This window comes from Pelodiscus sinensis, chromosome 20 (genome assembly GCF_049634645.1).
Source record: "Pelodiscus sinensis isolate JC-2024 chromosome 20, ASM4963464v1, whole genome shotgun sequence".
NCBI classification, from domain to species: Eukaryota; Metazoa; Chordata; order Testudines; family Trionychidae; genus Pelodiscus; species Pelodiscus sinensis.
The window spans coordinates 25,971,957-25,996,386 of NC_134730.1; the positions used below are offsets into that span (position 1 = coordinate 25,971,957).

Below are 24,430 nucleotides of genomic sequence, written 5' to 3' on the forward strand. Positions count from 1 at the left end.
AACCTACAAGTCATGTCCAGACCCTGCCAGGGGCCGGCCCATATTTTGGCACCTGAGGCGGGGAGCTTAAATGATGCCCCCTCGCTTGGGCCAAAACTTTGAGAAGTCTCCATTCTCTGGGTCCTAGTGGTGCCCCCAGTCTGGCAACTGAGGCAGCCACCTCAGTTCGCCTCATGGTAAGGCCAGCTCTTCCCCTGCCCTCACAGAACTTACAAAGCAGAGCAAGTAAGGCCCATTCGCTCCATTGTGCAGATGGGGAGGTGAGGCACAGAGAGGCAAAGGCGTCTCCTGCGATCGGAGCCAGCTCCAAAGCCCTAATCTAGAGCTTTCACCCCACAAGGCCGAACGAAGATAGCTGCTTAGCCTGCAATCCTGAACTCAGAGCCTGCCGTTACCCAGCGAGCATAAATTGGAGGCTCATTATCATACCAACTGGACGCCAAGAAAATCAACCCCACTTCTTTGAAAGACAGACCCTTCCGTTTCCCCCTCTCTCACCCACTTCCTCCTGTCCCGATCTTTCTCTCTCACCTACCTTGCCAGCTGTGCTCATAAATAAAGCTGCCAGGGTAAAGAAGGGCGTGTTCCCCCCCTCCGGTGGTGTTGATATATGGTAGGGCCCTTCTTTCAAATAAATAAATACAATTTATTGCAGGACACATCTCCAAAGCCGCATCCCAGGCCAACAAACTGCAGCTGCGGTGTAATACGCACATAAAGAAAGTTTATGGCTAAACTGGCCTGACCTAGCCATGCCCTGCGATACAGAAGCAGTGTCTTGTCATTAGTATGCAGAACACATCACTCATTTGTTCTCAGACCATTGGGCTCTATAAATCTTCACAAAAGGGCAAGGCAGGGCTAGGGGAGAGGGGCGGGGGGGGAGGGAGATTGAGGCTGGAGTTTAACTACTGTAAGCAGCCAGTTCTGCCACCCTCAGAATGAATTATTCCGGGGGGGGGGGGGGGGGGCTGGGGAGGGAGGGAATTAAGTAGTTTAAGATGAACTTTTTCTTTCCTTCCTTCCGAGGCTGCAGCCAATACCGAAGCCTGAAAGGCCTTCTCTTGCTGCCTGTTTGTGCAGTGCCCATGCCAGGAGGGATGGTTTCCTTTGAAGAAGGAAAAAAAACCAAAGGGGTCATTTGCATTGTGTTTCTTAAAGGGCCCGGCCTTATTGTGCTAGGTGCTGGATACACAGAGAGGAAGAGCCAGACCCTGCCCCGAAGAGCTCAGAATCTACATAGCGTCACAGCGTGAGACCAAACTCAACTCCCGATCTGCCTGCTGAACGCAGAGACGTCTAGGCCTGTGGCAGGGAGTCCAGAAGGTGTGTGTGGGGGTGAGGGGGACGGTAAGTCTCTGGATTGCTCTGTGCTGCTCAACTCTGGCTGATCTGCAAACACCAGCTCCCCCACCTTCCCTTCTGGGTTTATTAATATAAGAACGGCCATACTGGGTCAAACAAAACTTCACCAAGCCCAGTATTCTGTCTTCTGCCAGTAGCCAATGCCAGGTGCCCCAGAGGGAATAAACAGAGCAGGAAATCATCAAATGATCCATCCCCTGTTGCCCATTCCCAGCTTCTGACAGAGGCTAGGGACACCGTTCCTATCCATCATGACCAATAATGATGGATGGACCTGTCCTCTATGAATTTATCTAGCTCCTCCTTTACCCTTTTATAGTTTTGGCTTTCATAGCATCCACTGGCAGGGAGTTCCACAGGTTGACTGTTGTGCAAATTATGTCCTTTCGCTTGTTTTAAACCTACTAATTCATTTTATTTGGTGATCCCTAGTTCTAGCATTATGGAAAGGAGTAACTAACACTTCCTTAGTTACTTTTTCCACACCAGTCATGGTTGACATAAAGCCTTTGCATAGGGCCATAAATGCACATTCAGTTTGCAGGGGGCCTTATTCTTGTGCATTGCAGAGTGGCTGCTTGTGAAATGCTGAGCATTCCCAGTTCCTACCATTCCGCTAATAAACAAAGCCTCTGGCCATTGGCCCCAGAGACGAGTAGCAAAGGAACCAGTAAAGCTACATCCATACAGTCAGCTGGTACCCACAAATTTCTGTCTCTCATCCACCCCCTGCCAAGGACTGCAGTATTACAATGGTTCAGAATGTTTCCATCAAAACGTGGCTTTTCAAGCTTAATGGAAATTTCCAGCTTGGTTTAATTTGTTTCTCTTTCTGGCTGAGAAACCAAAATATTTTTTCTTCCTTTTTTTTTTAAACCAAAAACAATTTACAAAAATTGCAGCATTTTTTGCTTCGTAGGAACGCCGCTTAGAAGCTTCTGGAAGATATTTTTACAAAAGCGGGATCGCCTATGAAGAAGGAGAACCTTCAACATAGACACTGAGGTGAGATGCAGGCATCAGAAAGGAGGGCTTATATGGAATGCATCATTTTAAAACTCCCCCTCTTTTTGCAGGTGTCTGCGCTATCAAGGGAGGGGCCGGACCACATCTTAACTGAGATCCAAACTCCACTGTGGTCTTGCTCCAGTGACTTCACTTTCCTCATCCTACCACCCTTTGCAGCGGTCATGAAACTCCATAAATGGATTTAAAAGTAGCCATCCTTCTGTCACGTTACTAGATTTTAAGGGGAGCAGCCAGAAGCCCATGGGGGGGTGTTTGCCCCAAAAGTGTATACAAAGGGGGCTATGTGAGGTGTCAAACAGAAGCTTATGTTCTACTGATTCTGCATAGGCTACTCATGCCCTTGTATAATGTTTGTATGTGGAGTTATACACATGTACTCTGTATGGATGCTGGAAAATTCTCTGTCCTAGGCTGAGCAATAAGCAAGGAATGCTCAGCCAATGGCTATGCTATTAGGACATAGGATGTACACCAGAGACTTTTAAGCCAGCAGTTATAACATCTTTGCTAAGAGTCTGCATTGAGAACTGGGTGATTCGATGCATGTAATGTATTCTCCTTTAACAGCCTTACTCTCATGCTTTACTTCCTTTTAGTAATAAAGCTTTTGATTGTAGATTCTAAAGGACTGGCCCAGCGTGATCTTGTGGGTAAGATCCAGAGTGTAAATTGACCTGGAACTGTGGCTGGTTTCTTGGGACCGGGAAGAACCCGTTCGGGGTAGGTGAGATTGGGTTCTATAACCCCTCACCTGTGTACAGGCCTGGGACTGATTGGGGCACAGGGAGAACTGGGGTGTCAGAGGGGTTTTGCTCATGAGGCTTCTAGCTGACCAGGCTGGCAGCTGAAATGCTCTGTGTGACCGGTCTGTGGCCTATTTGGCAAGGGCCTCCAGTCAGGGGTGTAAGGAGACCCTAGATTGAGCAATTCGCCCTAAGGGGATGCCCTCAGCTGTGCCCAGACCTGGCCCGGTCCATCACACCTTCTGCAAAAAACAAAACAAAAAAACCTTCCAAACCAAACTACAAAGAGAAACAGAAGAGCTGTGATTCATTTGCAAATGTATTACAATCAAATTAGGACTGAATAAGGATTTAGAGTGGTTCTCTCACTACAAAGGCAATTTTCCCTCTCTTGGTATTCACACCTCCCCATCAGCGGCTGGGTGTGAGCCATACCTATCCTGACAGAATTAACACTGGACCTACACTTGATAAGTAAATCCTTCTTCTGTCATACTAGTACTTGTATCCCTGCCTCTATAATTTCCACCCCAATGTATCTGATAAAAGTGGGTTTTACCCACGAAAGCTTATGCCCAAATAATTCTGTTAGTCTGTAAGGTGCTATCAAACTCCTTGCTGTTCTTGCAGATACAGACAAACCCGGTCATCCTGCTGAGACATGCTGCAGAGACACTTTTAAATTTAGCAGTTTGCTGTCAAATCTTATCCTGCAAAAAGCTTCGTTGCTTCCTAAATGTACATGCAACAAGCATGTTTTCTTTACAAGGGGAAATATTAACCGCTCTTTCTCTGCCAGCACTCTTGTACTTCCTTTCTCTCACCCCCTTTTGAAGAAGACAAGCCATTATTTATCATCTTACCAAAAAAAAAAAAAAAAAAGGGATAGAACAGGTGAGCCAAGCAGGTGAAACTTCTGGGGAGCAACCTGAGCGTGACATTTACAAGCAAGGAGCGAGACAAATGCAGCTGTTGGGCTAGAGGCAAGGGGAGTTGTAGAACCCGGGTAATGCTGCTCAGACAAGTGGATTAGTGCTGAGGCCCCTAATGAGTCTATTTTGTGCTACGTAACGAAATGGACCAGGCCATTGAGACCGGGGGAGGCCAGAAGCTGAACTCCGCTGGCAGACTGGAGTCACTCCAAGGATTAACTGGTGTAAACCAGAATCTGGCCCTTTTGCTCACTTTCCGATCTGCGGGCAAGGGGTTAGAAAGTAGCAGTAGATGAATTTCGGGGGGGTGCGGCACTTGTTCACCAAATAGCTCGAGTGCGGGTAACTAGGCTTGCCAACAGGGTGGGCACAGGAGGCTGTTGCCCCAGGACCCAGTGGTTCCTGGCCACTTGCCTACTGCTACTGCGGCCGTGGCTGGAGCCCTGGGTCCTTTAAAGTGCCACCAGAGCACTGTGTTGTGGGCGTGTTGTGAGGCACGGAGGGCTGGCTGTCCCACCTCACCCCTCCCACCCAAGACCCCGCCCCTTCCGGGAGCACAGGCCCCGCCCCACCTTGCCCAGGGGCCTATGGAGACTGTCGACTCCCCTGCCTATCACACAGAAATAAGCTGTGTTGATTCTCTTTCCAGTGGCTGGTGCAGTAAAGGATAATAGCCTAGTGTTGCTATCAGCTGAGGGAGTTCCTCCTTCAGTTCTGCAGCAAAGGCCAGTCCTTACTGAACTGAAGTGCCTAGGTCCAAAGCCCTGGTAATGGCCTGTCCTTAGGGGATCCGGAGTGTGAGACCCCAGCTGGAAATCTTACAGATGCCTGCTTTTCCGCACAATTCCTTGCAGCTCCCGCGGCTACTCAGGTTGGAAACGTGACTCACACAGTCTCTCTCTCTCTCTCGGCCTTCCCAAGTCTCTGCTTCTGGTCCCAGCCAGGGCGAGAGAAGGGGGCAGTAACAATGAAAGCGGCTTTTCGAAATAAAGACACACGGAGTCGCCACGCTTCTCTTCGTCACGTTTCACGCTGCGTTGCAAACCCATGCGAGTGAGTCCTCCCCTGGGGCTGGTCCCCAAGCTCCTGCCTACGAGACAAAAGATGGAGCTGCAGCTTTTCTCCGGGGGGCCCCTCCGGATTGCTCTGCGTTACAGAGCAGCCTCATTGCACAGCCCGGCCCAGGCCAGCTCGGCATGTTCTGACAAACGCAAAGTGACAGGCATGTCAGCCGGCTTGAGAGGCACCTTAATGAAGTCGTCCAGTAGGTGAGGCCTTTGTTAAAGGAGACGGGCTACCTACGAGCGGCTGGGGCAGCTGTTCAGGGAGCGTTTCCCAAACGGGTACTGCAGCCGCTGGGATTTCAGACGAGGAGCTCCCTTGTGTTCCCGGCTGGGATGCTTCAGTGAGGGGGAACCCCCTCCCATGACCTCTGGCAGAGGCAGCCCTGGCCTGCATGGCAGGGGAGAGTGGGGAACGGTTTGGGAGTCAATCACCGTGCCAGAGTCCGCTTGAGTGCCCCCGAAATGCCAGCTTTCCCCAGCACGACGATGGTCCTGTGCCCAGCAAGAGTAACAGCTAATGAACCATTCAAGGGAGGTGGGGGGTAAGGCCTGGGACAATCCGCTTGACGCCCAAACCGTTCCCAGCCCCCCCCCCCCCCCCCCCGCCAAGCAGGCGGGGTCTGCCTGTGCCAGAGGCGATGGAAGGGGTGAGGCCCTGGGCAACCCCCCCGCCGCAGGCCACGCCCTTCCCTTGCCCCACTCTACCCTTCCCCCAAACCCCAATCCTGCTCCCCCGCCAACCCTCCTCAACCCCTCTCCTGAGCAATGTGGCTTGAGGGGTTACGGGGGCCTGCCACAGGGGCAGCAGGAATTGACTCCCACCCCCCTCCACTCACCACAAGGACAGGGGACGCCAGAGAGGCCTGCAGCCTGCTCTCCCTGCCCCACTGCTGTCCCAGCCTGCTGTGCCTCGCTTCTCCACAGGCGTCAGGAACTCGAATGCCCTGAAGCAGGGTGCTCGGCTTCCTGCCCTCAAGGAGAAGCTGCATGCAGCGCGGCGGGAGATCTCATTTCCTTTTTCAGGACCTGATTCAGGAAAGCACTTAAGCACATTCTTAACTCCGACCCAATTCAAGAGAGCATTTACATGCTTAACTGTAACCATTTGCCAGAGTCCCCATTGCCCCCAATGGGACGTAACCCCCTGTCCACGTGCTTCATGAGATGGCTCCCCTGTTCTGCATTGGGACCTAATTGCACTTTGGTTGTTACATGTCAACTATGAAATACAAGGATGTGCAATGCAGCCACGTACAAGTTTTGATGAAATCCAGAACTGTTGGCATTGTGTAACCACCACCATAATGTTAGCATTGCATCGATGCCAATGTGAATTTCAGTCCATCCACGTAGGGACTGTGTACGTGCTGGTGGATGACAACTATATTAAAATGACGTCAGATCCATTAAAACTCCTGATGTGCTGCGAGCAAGGCGACCTTGCTTACCTTTAGAAGGAAACCACCAGCACATCTGGCCTTTGATGCATCTCAGATATGCAAACCTGTTAGATTGCAGACAAGGTGGAATAAACCCAGTATTTAACTCTGTTAATTACCAGTAAAGTGCTCATGAGTAACACCATATCATTAGGGTGTGGTAGGGTTTTGAGGACAGACTCCTATTCGCATGACTTCCATGAGAAACGCTCTCTCCTGGATGAATTTTGACATAAGAAATCGTAGCTCTAGTTACGCTTTTCCTGTCAAGATGCCCCCAAAGAATCTCCTCCCGCTCCCGTGTGGCTAATTCTACAGAATGGAATGTTTGGGTTATTTTCTCCCAGCTGTAGCCAATCAGCATTCAGAACCCTCATCCAAAGGGCGTGGCTACAGCAATTGGGGTGTGGCCAACATGATAGACATGGATAGATGGCATCATGCCTAAAAAATTAAGAACAACGCTATCCCAAACAAAGAGAGCGCTGGTAAAAAGGGTCAGAAGGGAACAGAGGAGCCTTCACAGGAAACATGAGCGCCACCGGGGCTCTGTCTAGACTGCATCCCTTTTCCGTAAAAGGGATGCAAATTAGACACATCGCAATTGCAAATGAAGCGGGGATTTAAATCCCCCCCCCGCTTCATTTGTATAAACATGGCTGCTGCTTTTTTCCGGCTCGGAAATTTGCCGGAAAAAAGCACCAGTCTAGACGCGGATCTTTCGGAAAATAAAGCCTTTTCCGAAAGATCCCTTATTCCTCTTAAAATAAGGAATAAGGGATCTTTCGGAAAAGGCTTTATTTTCCGAAAGATCCGCGTCTAGACAAAGCTCCGAGCTGGAAAAAAGTGGCAGCCATGTTTATGCAAATGAAGCGGGGGGGATTTAAATCCCCGCTTCATTTGCAATTGCGATGTGTCTAATTTGCATCCCTTTCACAGAAAAGGGATGCAGTCTAGACACAGCCCGTATGTTCTCTTAAGTTCTTGCTCCTATTAAAAGAAGGGGCTGCATTTCTAAGGAAGGTGTTTCAAAAAGTACAGGTTGAACCTCCCTAGTCTGGTCAGACAACATATCCAGTCTGGTATGATTTGAGTGAGCCGGATGTCCTCTTGTCATGGGTGTGGCAAAATTTTCTGTGGTCCCATAAAGTTTGTTTACAGCTACCAGTCCTGGCTCTCAGTGTGCTGTGCTATTATTTAACTCTAATTGACCCCCCATTGTCTCCTAAGAGCCCCCCAAGCAGTGGAAGAGTTGCTAATGCTGCCAGACAACATTGACCTCCCATGGTTTGGCTCTGCACCGGTCAGACCCCAAGGGAAGAAGTTCTACCTGTAGCAGTTTAATTCCTATGGGAAATTGAATTTGAAGTTTGAAATTAGAACTTGAATGTTTGAAGGTAGAAGATGTCAAAAATCTTGGAAACTTGGGTTTTTTCCTCCACAGGATGAAGAGAAGCAAGTAAAAACATTGAGAGCAGTTTCTCCCTATGACATGAAACACTTAAAAACATTTCAAAATATTGGTATTTTTTTCAATCAAAAAAAGAAAGTTCTACAGAAAATTTCAAACAAAATGAACAATTTGCATTTCTTACTCGATTTCACATGCACAACACTTCCCCTCCTCTCCCCCCCCTCCCGTCAGCGCTACGGGGAAGACATTTACCGTGCAGAATGAGAGGCAAGCCCTCCACAACAGCAAGGACACATGCCCAGGGGAGTTTCAGAGATACTGTCATAATTGCAAGCTGTCACATCCTGCCCCGTGAAAAGGATGGAATCCATAACGTCCCCTTGGACTCTGATGTCTTAAAAGGTGATAAGCCTACAAAGGAACCAAGCTGCTAGATAATGGTAAAAGGAAAGGAAATGAAAGGGAAAAAAAAGTCCAGAATGGGGGAAGCCCAGGGCTGCGGCTGGAGGTAGGAGGAAACAGACAGTTGAGCTTGGACCCAGTGATTTAAAACAGCCTGAGGGCTCCAGGCCGCTGTCCCTGCTGCTGCAGTGGTAACCAGAGATGTGGGCCCTTTAAATCACTGCCAGAGCTCTACACTGTGCAATTTGGGTGGTGCTGAAGGCTGGCTGGGGCAGGTATAACACATTCCAGGAAGCACTGAGGGCTGGCTATCCCAAGGCCCCGCCCCTTCTGCCTGAGGCCCCGCCCCTTTTGGGGGTCCCAAAGCCAAGGCCCCCTTAAAGCCAACAAAGTCTGTCCCCAGCCCTGGGGAAGCCTATGGGACATGTGTAAAGGGACAAGAGAAGAATGTGTTTCCCGAGATCGCAGCAGAGGTAAAACCGTGCAGCTCGAAATCTACACAGTGCAGAGCTTTTTGCTAGACCAGCGCCTTTCACTCAAAGTTTGCGATCCTGAACCGTACACTCCCAAGCGAAGCTGGTGCACACCTCCTGTTAGCCTCATTAATAACCACCTCTGGCTGCAGAGGCCTCTTTCACCTTTGTAAACTCTCTCAGCATTGACAGGTTTTTGTCAGAAAGCGTGAAGGAAAATGACGAAGGAACCTTTGGTTCCCACCTGGCTGCTTTCGTCTCCTGGAGTCACAGTTCTGCGGTGCAGGTATTTCAGTTCTTACAGTGCTGCGGAACAGGATGGGACAGGTCACCGGGGAGTCGGATTACAGACTTTTACCTTTGTAACTTTTCTTCTCAGCACGTAGACTGGAGAACTGACACCGAGGCAAGGGGGCAGGGAAGGGACAGGGCTGGGCAGGGGTGGTGGGGAAACCTCAGGTATTTCAAAAGATTTGCAAAGTCATCAGAAAAATCTCACCCTCCTCGCACATAAACCAAAGAACTGGGGGGGGGGGGGAGGGGGAGGGAGTTAAATTAAAGTGCAAAGCAGATATGAAATTTTTTTTCCAGGACACAAGGATAGCAAGGAGGTGAACGCAGAAGTAATTTGCACCATAGTTTATTCTGGGAACCCCCAAAGACATATGTAATTAATTCCCTTCCTATTTATACCTATAAGTCCCCATCCTGTTCTCCAGTCATTCACAGAGAAGTTAAAACTCACCTGGCGTACACCACAATGAAAAGTTTCATTGTATATTAGACCTGCACCAAGACTCTTACATTACCTGCAAAGGAGTCAGACCTTCAGTTATATCCAATACAGTTCACAGTCTACCTCCTCCCCAAACACTCTGGCTACGTCTACACTGCGGTGCTATTTCGGGATACCGGTGGTATCTCGAAATAGCTATCCAGCATCTTAACAGTGCACCCGTTATTTCAAAAGATAACGGGCTTGTTATTCCGACGATCTGTAAACCTTGTTCCACGAGGAGTATGGGACATTTCAGAATAGCGGGTTATTTTGAAATTTGGCATAAATTACGAAATAAGCTATTTTGAAATCGACAAGTTGCGTAGCTTACTATAGACGCCCCCTCAGAGAGCCGCGAGAGACAAGAACCAGGAGTTACAAACTCTCGTGGCCATAGATAATGAGTGGATTTTTTAAAGGCACTTTTAGGTTATCTGATCTGACCTTTTGTATGACACAGGCAGAATTTCATCCAGTTAATCCTGTTTTGAGCCCAAGAACGTGTGTCTAGCTAACGCGTCTCTTCCAGAAAGGTACAATTTCTTGATCTGAAGACTTGAAGAGATGAAGAATTCACTACTTCTCTGGGCACGTTGTTCCAGGGGTTACTCACACTATTACAGGGTGGCTGACAGACTTGTCAGGCCCCTGGGCAAGATGGGGAGGGGCAGCTGCATGCCCCTGGAAGGGGCGGGTGGTGGAACTAGGCTGCCCCAGTCGGCCCTTCGGCGCCACCTACAGCATACCATTCGGGGCTCAGGTGGTGATTTCAATGGCTCAGTGTTCCTGCTGCCACTACTGCTGATGGTCTTTTTAAATGGCCAAACCCCGGGGCACCTCCCCGTTAAAAACGTGCCTTATTTTGACTTTGACTGACTCCCCAGCCACTGGCTCTCATTAATTAGTTTATGTTTGAAAAGTTGCTCCTTCACTTGAGCCTTTCAGATGAAGCTAGCACTAGATGGGCTATCTATCTATCGATAGATGAAGGATTATGAAAACAGTGGCTGGCTTTGAGCACAACATTCCTACCCGTAAGAAATCAAGTTCTTGAGATTGTGATTTTAACAGGCCGGGCCATGTGGAATTACTTTACAATCAAATTAACTTTTCATCATGAAACTCTAGTCCAAGCCAAACCGACCTGAACTCTTAGTATTTGCATTGCCTCGGTGCCTGGCGAGCTTTTAACGTGTTTATTCAAACACCCCAGTGAGAGGTAGGGAATCACAATTTTGCAAACGGGAAACTGAGGGACAGAGAGATCATGTGACCTGACTGAGGTCACACAGGAAATGCCCCTCGGCCATGTAGAGTGGCCAAACTGGACAGTCTCTACAAGAAAGAATTAATAGACGCAAATCAGAGATCCAAAAAGGCAACACACATAAACCTGCTGGGGAACATTTTCACTTGCCCGGGCACTCGTTAATGGATCTCAAAGTCACCGTATTACTTCAAAGCAATTTCAAAAGCTAGCTCAACTGGGAAGCGACAGAACATAATTTCATTGACAAGTTTGATACATACAACAGAAGTCTAAACAAAGACATTGGCTGGATGGCCCACTACGTTCCACATCCTAATGACAAAAAAAACCAATCAAAGGGTACTTAGAGTGGGTAATAAGTACTGTTATCAGCTTCATTTAGCATGGATTCTCTAATTGACAATTTCTTTCTCCTTTTTTTCCTTCTCTCCCCCTATCCTCTCTCTGTGCTATTTATTTGAAAACTGGACACCTTAAATCCATTTATCTGAAGAAGTGGGTTGTGCCCAGGAAAGCTCATGATACCACGGCTACCTCTCTATTACCAATCTACATTTTTTGTTAGCCTCTATGGTGCTGCAAGACTATTCGTTGTTTTTTAAAGTGTAGTCCCACACAGGAAGTCGGCAGTAGAGCAGGGAGCTGAAACTGAGCTTCCTTTGTCCTAGAATAATTCCCAAATCTTTAAAGCCTCCTTCCTCTATTAACCTCTTGGTTGGGCTCACAAACATGACACCAAGATTTCAAACAAATTGAAAAACCGTAACAACCAGGGAAGTTAATTAGTGAAGAGTTTTTAGCCACATAGTTCAATTTTCATTTTCTGTTCACAAACTCTCTGCTAATACAGAGATTTTTACCAATTGGCTTCTTTTTCAAAGTTCCTTGATTCCTCCACGGTATGTCAGCCTACAGGCTGCTTACAAGCTAACCACCGCAATTAGGCATTTGACTATGCACCGTTCATAATGATTGGGCACCCGGGTCACATGGGATGTTTCCGATCCCTGAATGGAGAGTGAAATTTATCAATGGAGGGAAAGGGAAAATAGCCAATTATTTTCGGGGATGCTGCATGAAAATATCCAGCATTGAAAGCTTTTTCACCTAAGTGTTTGCACAACTTTCAGATTCCAGGAACAATTTTGGGAACAGCACCCTTGCAGTGGGTAGCAACATTTTCAGAAAGCACGTACCATGGGGCACTAACACAGCTGAATTCAGGCTCTTTATATGAAAGAAAGTTTGCAAAGGCTTCTGGACAACATCGGCCCCACTCTATTAACACCATCATCTTCTCTAGTGCCATGTGCTCACTTAAGGGCAACAAATTCTTCCGCATAAGGAGTTATACATCCACGGTACACCCACATCTTGAATACTGTGTACAGATGTGGTTGCCTCATCTCAAAAAAGATATCTACACAGAGGAAAAAGTTCAGAAAAGGGCAACAAAAATGACGGGGGGGTTGGAACGGGTGCCATATGAAGAGACATTAAAAAAACTGGGACTTTTCAGCTTAGAAAAGAGGAGAATTATGGGGGATATGATAGAGGTCTACAAAATCATAACTGGTGTGGAGAAACTGAATAAGGAAAAGTTATTTACTTGTTCCCATAACATAAGAACTAGGAAAATCTACTTGTTTTCTTAGTCTATAAAGTGCTACCAGACCATTTGTTGTTTTTTAAGTTTATCCTGTACAGACTAACTCGGCTACCCCCTGAAGCTTAAAAACAACAACAAATAGTCTAGTAGCACCTTAAAGACTAACAAAACATGTAGGCTGTGTCTACACTGCACCCCTTTTCCAGAAGAGATGCAGATTAGACCAGTCGGAATTGCAAATCCGCGGGGGATTTAAATATCCCCCACGGCATTTGCATTTACATGGCTGCCGCTTTTTTCCAGCTTGGGGATAAGCCGGAGAAAAGCGCCAGTCTAGACGTGATTCTCCGGAAAATAAACCCTTTTCCGGAGGATCTTTTATTCCTACTTGAACAGGGTTCAAAAAAGAGCTAAATACATTCATGGAGGATAAGTCCATGAATGGCTATTAGCCAGAATGGGTAGGGATGGTGTCCCTAGCCTCTGTTTGTCAGAAATTGGGAATGGGTGGGATCATTTGATGGTTCTTGTTCTGTTCACTCCCTTTGGGGCACCTGACAGTGGCCATTGTCAGAACACAGGACAGTGGGCTAGATGGAATTCTGGTCTGACCCAGTCTGGCCATTCTTACGAGTTGATTAGCACACATGTCCACAGGGAACTTCCCCTGGCACCCAGTGCAGCAACGTGCAATTGATCAGGTAAGTGATGAGACACTTTTGGCTTCAAGCACCGACACTGCCGGAAGAAGGACACTGTGGCTCCTAAGTCTAGCCCTACTCTACACCCGGCCAGATCTACACTGGAGAAATATGGTGTGATGTTTCTGACAACGCCCAGAGTCGCTGCATGGAGTGGATCGTTCCGCCACCGATGAAGAGTGGAAGATTTTGGTGGTTTACCTTAAGCTGTATCTTTACGGTCACACATAAAGCAACAGCCCAATGTGGTGAATGACAAGATGTTGAACGGCCTCTGGCAGATCTTACGTGGGCGACAGGTGTGAGGTTCTCAGCAAAGTGAAATAACCCTGTTGTTTAACTCTTAATCAGCAGCAGGGCGCTGTTGATGAGTAATGTTCGAGCACCGAGGGCGCGTCTGGCTTTTCACTGCTGTGCCCTCTTCGTAGGGGCGAGAAAGCCGCAGAGGGGAGCTTGCCCATTCTCTCTCAGACTCAACTCTGCAGATGCCGAATTTCTAAGCCCTTCCTAATGCGTGAGTCAGGGTTCCGTTTTTCAAAACAAACTCCAGAAGGTGGCTTAAATCAGAGCCCCATTCAGGGAAATGCTTTCAGTTCCGATCCATCTCAACCTGGCCAACACCCATTGACCTCCTGGGACAGAATAATAAGGGATTGTCAATAAGGGATTATAAAACATACACATGGGAATTAGGAGTGTGGGAAGTGCTGTAGCAGCCCTGGGCTCCTGGCTGCCACTCCATGCACCAGGTTGGCCCCGTATGCTGCCGCTGGCCCCGTATGCTGGTTCTTGGCTTCCATCAGGCTCTGCCGCCAACGCCGCAAACTGGGGTCCCGGTTAAAGCTCCACATGCCAGGGAGCAGCAGAGCTCCTGGTGCAGGGTGGCAGCCGAGAATCCAGTGCCCACGATCCCAGCTGCTGGCCCCACATGTTGGGGTTTTGCTGTCGGTGTCAGCTGAGGTTGGGGGGGAGGGGGGACACAGAGCGCAGCACCCCCACTTTGAAAAATGTTCCTGCGCCACTGGTTATACGCAGGAAAAGACAAGCATACTGAACATCACTTTGATAAGAAAGGCTCAACTAAATGGGACCACCTCTTAACAGCCATAAGTTGCCATTTCTAACTTGTTCAGGTGAGTGGTGCAGATTATTGTCTGTAAATCCTTCCTTTTGCCGAGAGACATTTGAAAAGAGGGCAAGTCGCAAACGACACTGGCTGGGAATCGCAGTTCCCAATGATACAGGCACCATCATTTCACAGCTGGTTTCTCACCGCACACGAACAAAAAAAGCCAGAAACAACAAATCTGGAATGAAAACAATGGTTTACACAGAAGCCCAGGGCTGGCAGATTGCTGCCTCAAGCTTTCGTTAGCGGTATCCCAGCAAAGCCTCTACAATCCAGGACACATTAGCAAACCAAACAGGGAACTCACCGTATCACCAGGACGGCATGAACACGGATGAAGCCCTTAACACAGAACCCCACCAACTTTTGGACTAGAGCTCCCTGAAGGCTGAGCGTTTGGGTGGCCATCCAGGACAGATGCCAACCAGCTGACTAACAGAGTGCCCACACCATGTGTTTCTAATGGTGGTGCACATTCACACATGCATTGGTGCACATGACAAAATTTATTCCACACGTAGATGGAAAAAATTTGTGGGGATATTGGTCCTATGCCTCTCCAGTCACAGGCATCCAGAGAGATATATGTTGGCAGATGAATTCCAGCTTCCCCTAGTAAAAGGTAATTCAAGGCCTTCCATATCTCCTTGGGTTTTTGCTTATAATGGTTTAAAAGATAAGTCACCTGCAACACCTTGCATCATGATTCGTTTGGGCAGTGGACACTGTGACATCTCACAAAGAAAACTTAGCTATGATCACCCACCAAGGTAACACTTATGAGATGCGCTGAGGCTGGCGCCCCCACAGAATGGACTGACGAGCCTCTCCACAGAACCGTATTAGCCAGGAGTCGCCCTCGCCAGTATGCTGGCTTTGTAGCAGCCTGCATGGAACATGGAGCATCGGTTGCTGGAGACACCACAACGTCAGACCTCAAAGAACACTACTCTGTGGCGAAAGGAGGCATTAGCGCCCCTTCCCCATGGCCGTTCGATCCATGAGCTTCCTATGGGGACTCCCAGCAAGGTGGATTGAGTGCCACGGAGATTCCGCCACCAGGCAAACAGTTGAGACCACCAACTCATTTCCTCCAAACACCATCCAACGTTAGCAACGTTCAAGCTCTACCAAAATGGGGTGACTTAAAAATGCCCAGACTGGGCCAGGTTTTCAAGGGAGCTCCCCAAGCTTTAGAAAACGTGGCCACAACTGGGAGCTGGACTCTGAGAAAAACTCTAGCCGAAAAGTTTCATTTCTTATGCCCACTCACTGGCTAACCAGGCCTGAAGGAGGTTTGTTCTTTATTATAGGGATGTTTCATTTCCATTAATTGACTAATCGAAGTGTCGATAAGGGCGCCTTTGCCTTTGAAGCGTAGCAACAGCCCCATGGCTGCAGGGAGCATGGGGCTAGCAAGGGTGTGACGGGGTGGAGCAACCCCGCCACCCCCCACTAGTGCAAGACAAAGAGGGGGGGTAGAAAATGGCACCGGGACCCAAACCGCCCCAGGCGCGCAACAGGACAGCGGGGTAACGCGGCATCAGCAGGCGCCAGAACAGGGTGCCTGCGTCACGAGCGCGCCCGAGCCGGCCGCTGACGTCACGGGCGCGCCCGGGTGCGTCAGAGGGGAGGGCGACCTGGAAGGGCTGGGTTTAAAAGCCACCGTTGAGTTAGCCAGGGGTTGGTGGTCGGGTGGCAAGCAGGAAGAGAAGAGGGGAGAGCACGCTCCCGACCATGACTGAGGGCGGAGTGACCAAGGCCCAGGGCGGGCCGTGAAACCCGAGAGCAGGCGCGTTTGGGGGAATCTCCCCGTCTGCTACCGCTGAGAGCCTCGCGCTTGGCGTCAGGGCCCTGGGCTGGGGTCCGGAGAGAGGGTGGGCCCGGACCCCCACTCCGCCCGGAAGGCGGTATCTACAGTCACACTAGCTGCCCTATGGGGTGACTTGTGACAAAGGGACTCAAACAGTCCCCCGCTGGCCCCGTGCTCCCAGCGGCATTTCAAAGCGGCAGCACCGCATGGAGACTGGGGTCAGCTGGGAACTCTGAGTCCGGGCTCCATGTGGATCTGCCACTTTGAAGTACCCCTACCTCTTCCCCTCTTCCCACCTTGCTGCCTCTTTTTGATAGAGGCAGCAAGGGGGGGAAGCAACTAGTCAACTAGTGTGTTGACCAGTCATTCACATCCCTACTTTATTATATGGTAATCGTGAGATTTCAACCTATCCTAAGAGTCTAAGATTAACTCTTTCACAAATGAACTAAAATTCCTCATCTCTCTAGTTTATACACAAGCTGCTATGTCAAAGAACTGTTCAGCTGGCCGGATCTCCTCCCAATAAAGCCATTTCCTTACCCCGCTTCTGTTTAACTATTCCATACAGTTGGCCAAAACCTTTTGTTGGAAAAACAGTTTTGATTTGTGGCCTCAAATGTTCATTTCCTTCAGAACTTGCCATTTTTTCAATGGAAACTATTTTTTTTTAGTTATATATTTCAATTGTTCATCATAACCAACAAATTCTCACAGCAAACGACCATAAACGTGCACGTGCACACACAAAATTCAAATTTCTCAGCAAAAAATAAAGTGACCATTTTGGACTTTCTCTGGGATTCAGCCAAGGATATCAGATCCAAGATCATCGGAAAGCTCCAAGAACCAATGCAAGTAGCATTTTCCAACCCTAACAAGGGAAAGAAAAGTTTTTTATTGACGTATCAATTTGTTGTATAAACTGCTATTACCTCAGCAGCATTGTAGCACACTGGCATGATACAGCTTTGGACGGTTTTGGCTAAATATGAGCTATTAATCTCAGCAGCAGTTTATGGCTTTGGGCACCACAAAACAGCAGAGCTTATCCCTAAATTAGACCAGATTTGCAAGCTCATCTCTGGCATTTTGAAACTAAATGGATAATTAGACAAGACCAGACCGAGGGGAGGGAGAAAGTAGGAAGGGTGAAACCACCATGTGTTGACTAGAGATGGTCTTCAACCAGAACATCAGATCCAGAAATGCCCCCTCAGCTTTCCAAAGTGTGGCTCCTGAGCTGCTGTTTGTGGCCAACCAGCTGTTCCAGGTTTGAACACTTGTGAATTTGGAGGAAGATTACGTGCTGCACCACATCCCAGCTCATGATCTAGCATTGTTGATGGCCACCATACTTTGCAAGCTTGTCAGGGCAGGGCATGCTTTTCACCATGAGTTTGTTCAGTGGCTTGCACCACGGGGCCCTCACCCTTGATTGCCGGTACTACTGCAACACAAGCAATAATAAATAGCCAAGGAAGTTGCACTCCATGAAGATGGCAGCCAACTCTTGAAAACAGCAAGATGAGACTTCATAGGACATTTGTAGAAGTGCTCATTGGTGGCCAGAGATGGGACCAGGTCTGCTCGATTCATGGAATCCCTATCTCGTGTCTAGATTACGTTGGTGAATCCTGCGCAAGATCACAGCAGAGGTTTAAATGAGGAACCGCCGGGTCCAAAGGTGGGAATAGAACCAGGTGAGTCAGGAAGGAGCAAAGCAGGCGGGAGCTGTAGGCAGCTGTTCATCGTCTCATCTAAGAATGAGAACAAATCAAAGTGCAGGAAGGGGACAAAGTGAAGACCCAAAGTCAGTAATGTTCATAAGTCATCGTACTGACTCATGCTTCAAGATCGACTCATGGACCTTCAAGGGGGGGGGGGGGGAGGGTCACTGTTCTTCATTTTAGAGATGCAAAGATGAAAATTAAATGTTAGGCCCCAAATTCTTTCATTTAAAATAAACACGTGCACACACAAAAAAAATCAATCCAATCAGATTGGTAAAAAAAACTGGATTGGTTTGTCCAAAACATGAGAGAATCGGTTGTATCGAAATCCCAGCTCCTTCTCAGAATGGCCACGCTCACTGGCACCATTTAGGTTAGGTCTGCACTGGGAAGGGATGGCAACAACAGTGCTGCCGACATGCAAAAGTCGCCAAAAGTGAAAACTGGTCAAACCAGGTTTTTTTGCCTCCCGTTGTTGACATTTCATGGCCACATGGCCAGCACCATGTTGACATTCCACAGTGCAGTGTTGTGGCAAAGCAGAGGTGATCCCTGGGTTTCTTGGGATTCCCTCCTAGCTCTGGTAGCTCTCCGTGCTGAGGAATGTCAAAGCAGCACGGCCGTCTCTTCAGCCCTTCCTCTGCAGCAGCTGTCTACCTGCCACTGTGTTCCCAGCCGGGCAGAACAGGAGCCTTTCTACAATTTGTTCTTTGTTCCCCAAGCAGAGCAGCTTACTCAGCTGTGAGATACTTCCTGGAGCTTTGAAAGAGGAGTGCATATCTGCAGGGCAGCTGAGATCATAAAACACTGAGCACAGCCATCAGGGCAGGCATGTGGGATACTGGCGGAAGCCAGTTCTCTCAACAAAACAAACAACAAAGTCCACATTGGCTCTTTGTCAACAATAAAGGGAGGGGAAAAGAAAAGTGTCTCTCAAAACTGGAAGTTTGTCCCAAAACCTGGGCGCTTTCCACGACAAATTCGCTCTCACTGTTTTGTCGTCAAAAGGCAGTTTTTGGTAACAAAACATACCAGTGTACACAAGGCCTTAGTCAGCCAGTTCTAATTACAACACCGCTTGATTAACTCAGCACCTGCCATTCCCCTGCAGAAAGGCACGCGAAACCACGTAGGTAGATGGATTACTGAAAATTAAGTGATGCTAATCCCAGGCAAGGACCTTTATTCCTGGGGAAAGTGACCGTCTCTTCCACATCACAACTCTTCCCAATCTCCTCTTAATAACATGCCCCTCCCCCCCGCGTGTTGAAAAGGTTAAAACCACTAAGTGATCTAATCCATGGCACCACTGACACGGAGCACTCAGAGCTGGACAAAAGAGGAAATATTCTTCTTTCATTTAGTGCTTTCATGAGGATCCCTCCTATTATTGTCACCTGAATGTGGCATAATGATGCAGTGCGTCCTTAGGTTCTTCCCGAGAGCGAAAGCAAGTGAGAAGGGAACGGGGGAACTTGAAGCATTGCTTTTGCAAAGACTGATTACCCTTTGGCACACTAATCCCAAAGTCTGGCTTGAGCTAAGAACTGATTATGCGAGGAACCAATAACCAAACGTGCACTGCTTTGTCAACGCCTTCCTACTGAACCCTACATAAGAATGGCCATACTGGGTCAGACCAAAGATCCATCTAGCCCAGTATCCCATCTGCGGACAGTGGCCAGCACCAGGTGCCCCAGAGAGGGTGGACCGAAGACAATGATCAAGCGATTTGTCTCCTGCCATCCCTCTCCAGCCTCTGAAACCGAAAGACAGCGAGCATACTTGGACAGAGAAAAAGTCCCAGGGAGGCTTCCCTGGAAAATCTCATATTGTAGCTATCTCAGGATTTCCTGAAAGATGAAGACCTTTCTTTGAGTAGGTTACAATCGAATCAACTCATGTTTACTTGGTACCCAGCATCTTCAACCCAGTAAGTGTCTAGGGATGTAAACGGTTAACCAGTTAACCAGAAAGCCTCACTCTTAACGTGTGAGGCTTACCAGTTCTGGTTAACCAGCCTGTGCCCGTGGTGGGTCCGGCCTCCCCTGACGCCGCAGGTTACATCCTGACTCCCCAGGAGCAAGAGCCCACAGCGACACCTCCCTGGGAGGAGGGACTAGCAGCCCTTGCCAGAAATGCCTGAAATGCAGCTACCTCTGCGGGGGAGCCACTGTGTGCCAGCAAAAGTAATAACATTTAGGAGACTCAGTGTAACCCACACATACCTAAATCAAACTCTGGAAGATCCATCGTGGCAGCAGCGATCTGCCTTTTAGTGTCGACAAGGCTGAAGCCTTTACGGTGCCCCAGTTGTGTTTTTGCCCACGAAAGCTTCTCTCCAAAGAAATCTGTTAGTCTTTACGGTGCTGCAGGACTCCTCAGTCGCTTGACGCTGAACCTAGAAAAAAAAAAATCAATCACACAACTACTTTATGGCACCTGGAACCTAAGCCAGGACTCAATGGTGGTGGTCTGGCAACATTTAAATTGGCTTCAGACGAGCAGCCGGCCACTCTTAGCTGAGGTAGGTGCCTGGGATAATAAAGTTTATGGAATCAAGGCCACTGCAATCTTTTTCACGGGGCTTCTCTTCGGTCATTATAAACCCATTACTTGGAGTTAATTGCATAGTGTTCAAGACAGGCTTATGTAGATGTGGGAAACCGTCTCACAAGAACCAAGTGCCTTTGGCCCTTCGGTCACTGACAGCTCAGCGTTTCCACACAGCAGCTCAGTGAGTTTCTTAGCTAACCGGGGAAGGCCCAGCAGCTGTGATGCAACACCTGTCGCTTGTGGGAAGGGAGGCACTTGCTTCTTAAAAACACCTCCCCAGACAGAGGAAGTGAGTTTGAATGGGGAAACCTCGGAGGGAGACGCTTCCATTGTCTCTTTTGCGGTTTAACCAACCATGGATGTCATCTGACTAGAAGATTTGCCCGGCATTGCTTGGGTCCTTAACGCAAATACGTTTTGTTCTGCTTCATTGAAATCGTTGCTCTGGGGTGGGGTCGGGGTGCAGGCTGCCTCAGGGAGAGAGGAGAACCCCAGCCCTCTCTTACCACAGCAGCTTGGGGCCAGGTGAGAAGCGCCTCTCCGTGGCTGCTGCAGCTGCAGAGGGCACAGCTGGGGGAGGGGTGCATGTCCCAACCAGGGCAAAGAAATACACACAGACAAACTCTCTGATATATATATAGTAGAGAGCTGTCCCTTTCTTCACCCCTGCCAGGTCCCTAGTATTACAGCTATCCCGGCTGTCTTGGTCTCCATGGGTACATCTAGGCTACAGGCTTTTGTCGACAGAGGCTTTGTTGACAGATACTGTCGACAAAGTCTCTGTCGAAAAAGAGCATCTAGACTACAGCCAGTTCTGTCGACAAACAAGCTGCTTTTTTGACAGAGTCTAGATGCTCTCTTTTGGAAAAAGCACCGTCTGGATGCAATAGCGCCTTTTTCAACATAACTGTCAAAAAAAGGCGTTATTTCTCGTAGAATGAGGTTTACCGCTGTCGACAAAACTGCTGCGTTCTGTCGACTTACTGTCGACAGAACTCGGCCGTAGTGTGTAGACAGGTATAGTTTTGTCAACAAAAGTCCACTTTTGTCGACAAAACCCTGTAGTCTAGACACACCCCATCTCTAGCCTTTAGCTCCCCCCCCCCCCCCATGGTCATTCTACAGCATAACTGTCCCTCTTACCAGACCCTTCCCTTTCCACTTTATGAGAAACAATCGAATTCCAGGCACAATCCATTGCCCTGGCACAACCAAAACCTGCCCTTGCTTTAAATTCTGATAAGAGGAAGCTGCATCCACATTTGGTGGTCCTGGCTCTTACTGTTTAGGAGGAGTTCTTGAACAAAAGGACTCACAGCTAGCTGGACGGACACACAGACAGAAGCACACCCTCTCTCAGATATATAGTAGAATAGATGTAGAACTACCCTGGCCAGATGCTCAGCTGCTGTAATAGGCATGAGTCCATTGACTTCAAGTGGAACTATCCACATTTATACCACATGAGGGTCTAGCCCTTTGTGTAACTTAGAAGGATAATTTAGATTTGACGACACGGGGTGGCTCACTTGAAGACTGCTTGTTCTGTGCATTCCCTCTGGGGCACCTGGCATTGGTCACTGTCAGAAGACAGGCTCCTGGGCTAGATGGACCTTTGGTATGGCCATATGTACTAGAGCAGTGTAGATCTTTCTTAAACTGTGTTCCGTAGCATGCATGCGAAGCAGTTGGAGGTGTGCCACGGAGAACAGAATTCAAAATGGCCACACTTAAAGGGGCAGGCAACCTTTTTTTTTTTGCTCAATAACTTTTCCCAAAACCGTTTTTTCCTCAATAACTTCCCCCTGATCCTTCCCCTTTCCCCCTCCCCGACCTTTTTTTCCTTGGTGTTCCTCATAAAAAAAAATATTGTTTGGTGTTCTTTGGTCTTAAAAAGTTTAAGAAACACTGTAACTTCAAACCCCAAAACCATGTAAGGGTAAAAGCCAAGTCAAGCGGCAACACCACATACCTGCCAAACAGCAGAGTCTCATTCACTGTAGTTGGATGCATGTGAGAGGCCAGGGCAAATCCTAATGAATGTGTTTTTCTGCTCTCTGCCTCAGGGCTGGAACAGGTAGAAACAGAAAGGAAAACCATTTCACAATGGGGAAAAAGAGAACTAGGGGCAGAGGGGGGAACCACTGAAAACCAGTGGGCAGGAAAAGCGACCCTGTAGTGAGGCAATAAAGGTGGTGAAAAAAGGGAGCAGAGGCAATCAGGTGTGCCCAGCAGGAGCAACCTTAACGACAGTTCTTGGAACACAGGAGTAGCTCCTTCTTTAATGGCAAATCAGCATAGCGCTATTCAGGTCAAGGCAGACCTACAGATTTTTATCAGCTAAGAATCCGGCCCACTAACTCGATGTTTTTTCCTCCATCTCATTTAAAGCCAGAAGAAACCACTGTGATCATTCATCTGAAATACCGCCCCCCCCCCCATCAATTTCAGCCAGTGAATTTCTGTATATCGCTCACCACCATGTGCTGGAATGACAGCAGATTGTTTAGAAAGATGTCCAGCACTAATTAAAGGCTCCAAGAAAAGAAGACCTGACCACCAATGTTTTCTCTATTTTTCCAGCCATGTGCGGAATAAAAGTTTTTATTTTGTGCACCAGCGCATGTGCGGATGTGCACCACCAGTAGAAACACACCCTGCCAGCAGTGGGCACTCTGCTAATCAGCTGGGTGGAATTTAAATCTGTCCTGGGTGGACGACCAAGCACTCAGCTTTATAGGGAACACTGCTGATCACATCCTGTGAGAAGCTCTTCCACTGGTTAATAAACGTCATGGTTAAAAATTGGTGTTTCCAACTTGAACTTTGTTGAGTTCAACCTCCAGACACTGGATATTGTTAAGCCTTTGTCTGCTAGCCTAAAGATCCCTTTTGTATTGAAAAATCTCCAGACCTCAATCGTACCCAGAGCTAGGCAAGATGCAGCCCGGGGGCCAGATCTGGCCCACCTAACACTTTGATCCAGTCCGGGTGTGGCTAGAGCTGTGAGCCCTTTGCTGTGTTTTTAATTCAAAGCCTCCAGCCCCAGACAACTCTGATGGGGGAAGCTAATCCGTAGCTCCCCCTTCCACCCAGGCCCGATCCCTTCTGGGAGTGGAACCAGCCCATGACCACCTACCAAAATTCATTAAGTGGCCCCCCTGAAAACATTATTGCCCACCCCTGCTCTAACCCCTCTAGCCATGAACTATGTTACATACCATTGGTACAATACTGAGTCTCTTTGCAATGTAACATTAGTAAGTGTGGGCTGCATGGCTTATGTTTTATCTTTTGGCCCACTAGGGACCCAGTCGTGCTACACTGCTCATTCAGGCATAAGTCCTTTTAAAGTCTTTAATGCCTAGCTGCATCAGCCACCATCCCATGTAGCAATCGCTGCCACAAAACTCATTACTTACCCCGGGTTACGCCTCACAGTGAAACCGAACTGCTACACTAAGTAAAGGCAAACCCCCATCTTCTGGATCCTATCCAGGCCTGCCCACAAGCTGGGGCAAAAAGGGGGAACTGCCCCAGGGCCCGGAGATTGAAAGGGGCCCAGCGCTTCTGTTACTATGGCAACAGTGCCCCAAACCCCTTTGATTGGTTGACAGAATGTAGGGACACCGCTCTGAGGCCTGAGGAGGGGTGCCATGGTGTGGGCAGTGCTAAGGGCTGACTGTCCTCTGGCCCACCCCTTCTGGAACACAGCCCCCGCCCCCGACACCTTGCTCCCTGGGGCCCACGGTGGCTGTCACCCCGCTGATCCTATCTATCCACCTTTCCATGTTATCCAAAGCTTGGTTCTGGCCTGAGTCGTGCAAACCAGATCTACAGCTGGTGAAAATCAGCAAGGCTCCATTGACGTCAGAAAAATGTCCCTTTACATAGCTGAGGATCTGGCCTAGTAATGAAGTAGTTGCCCTCTAATTAACTGAATCGTAAAATATTCTCCAATGGCCAGTCATCTGGTAATA

General features: G+C 48.5%; 1 long non-coding RNA gene across 3 annotated transcripts in view; it reads right to left on the bottom strand.

The window, feature by feature from the left end:
* Window positions 1–24,430, bottom strand: part of LOC112544943 (uncharacterized) — a 195,724-nt gene that overhangs the window by 139,716 nt on the left and 31,578 nt on the right. Inside the window, exons 2-4 of one of the 3 annotated variants that reach the window (XR_012896923.1) lie at window positions 22,423–22,518; window positions 20,123–20,295; window positions 1,037–5,159 (exon numbers count right to left, since the gene is read on the bottom strand). This is a non-coding gene — a long non-coding RNA (uncharacterized LOC112544943). Of the gene's footprint in view, window positions 1–1,036; window positions 5,160–16,402; window positions 17,922–20,122; window positions 20,296–22,422; window positions 22,519–24,430 lie in introns of those variants that run through there. The other 2 variants (XR_012896922.1, XR_012896921.1) reach the window with 2 other exon arrangements.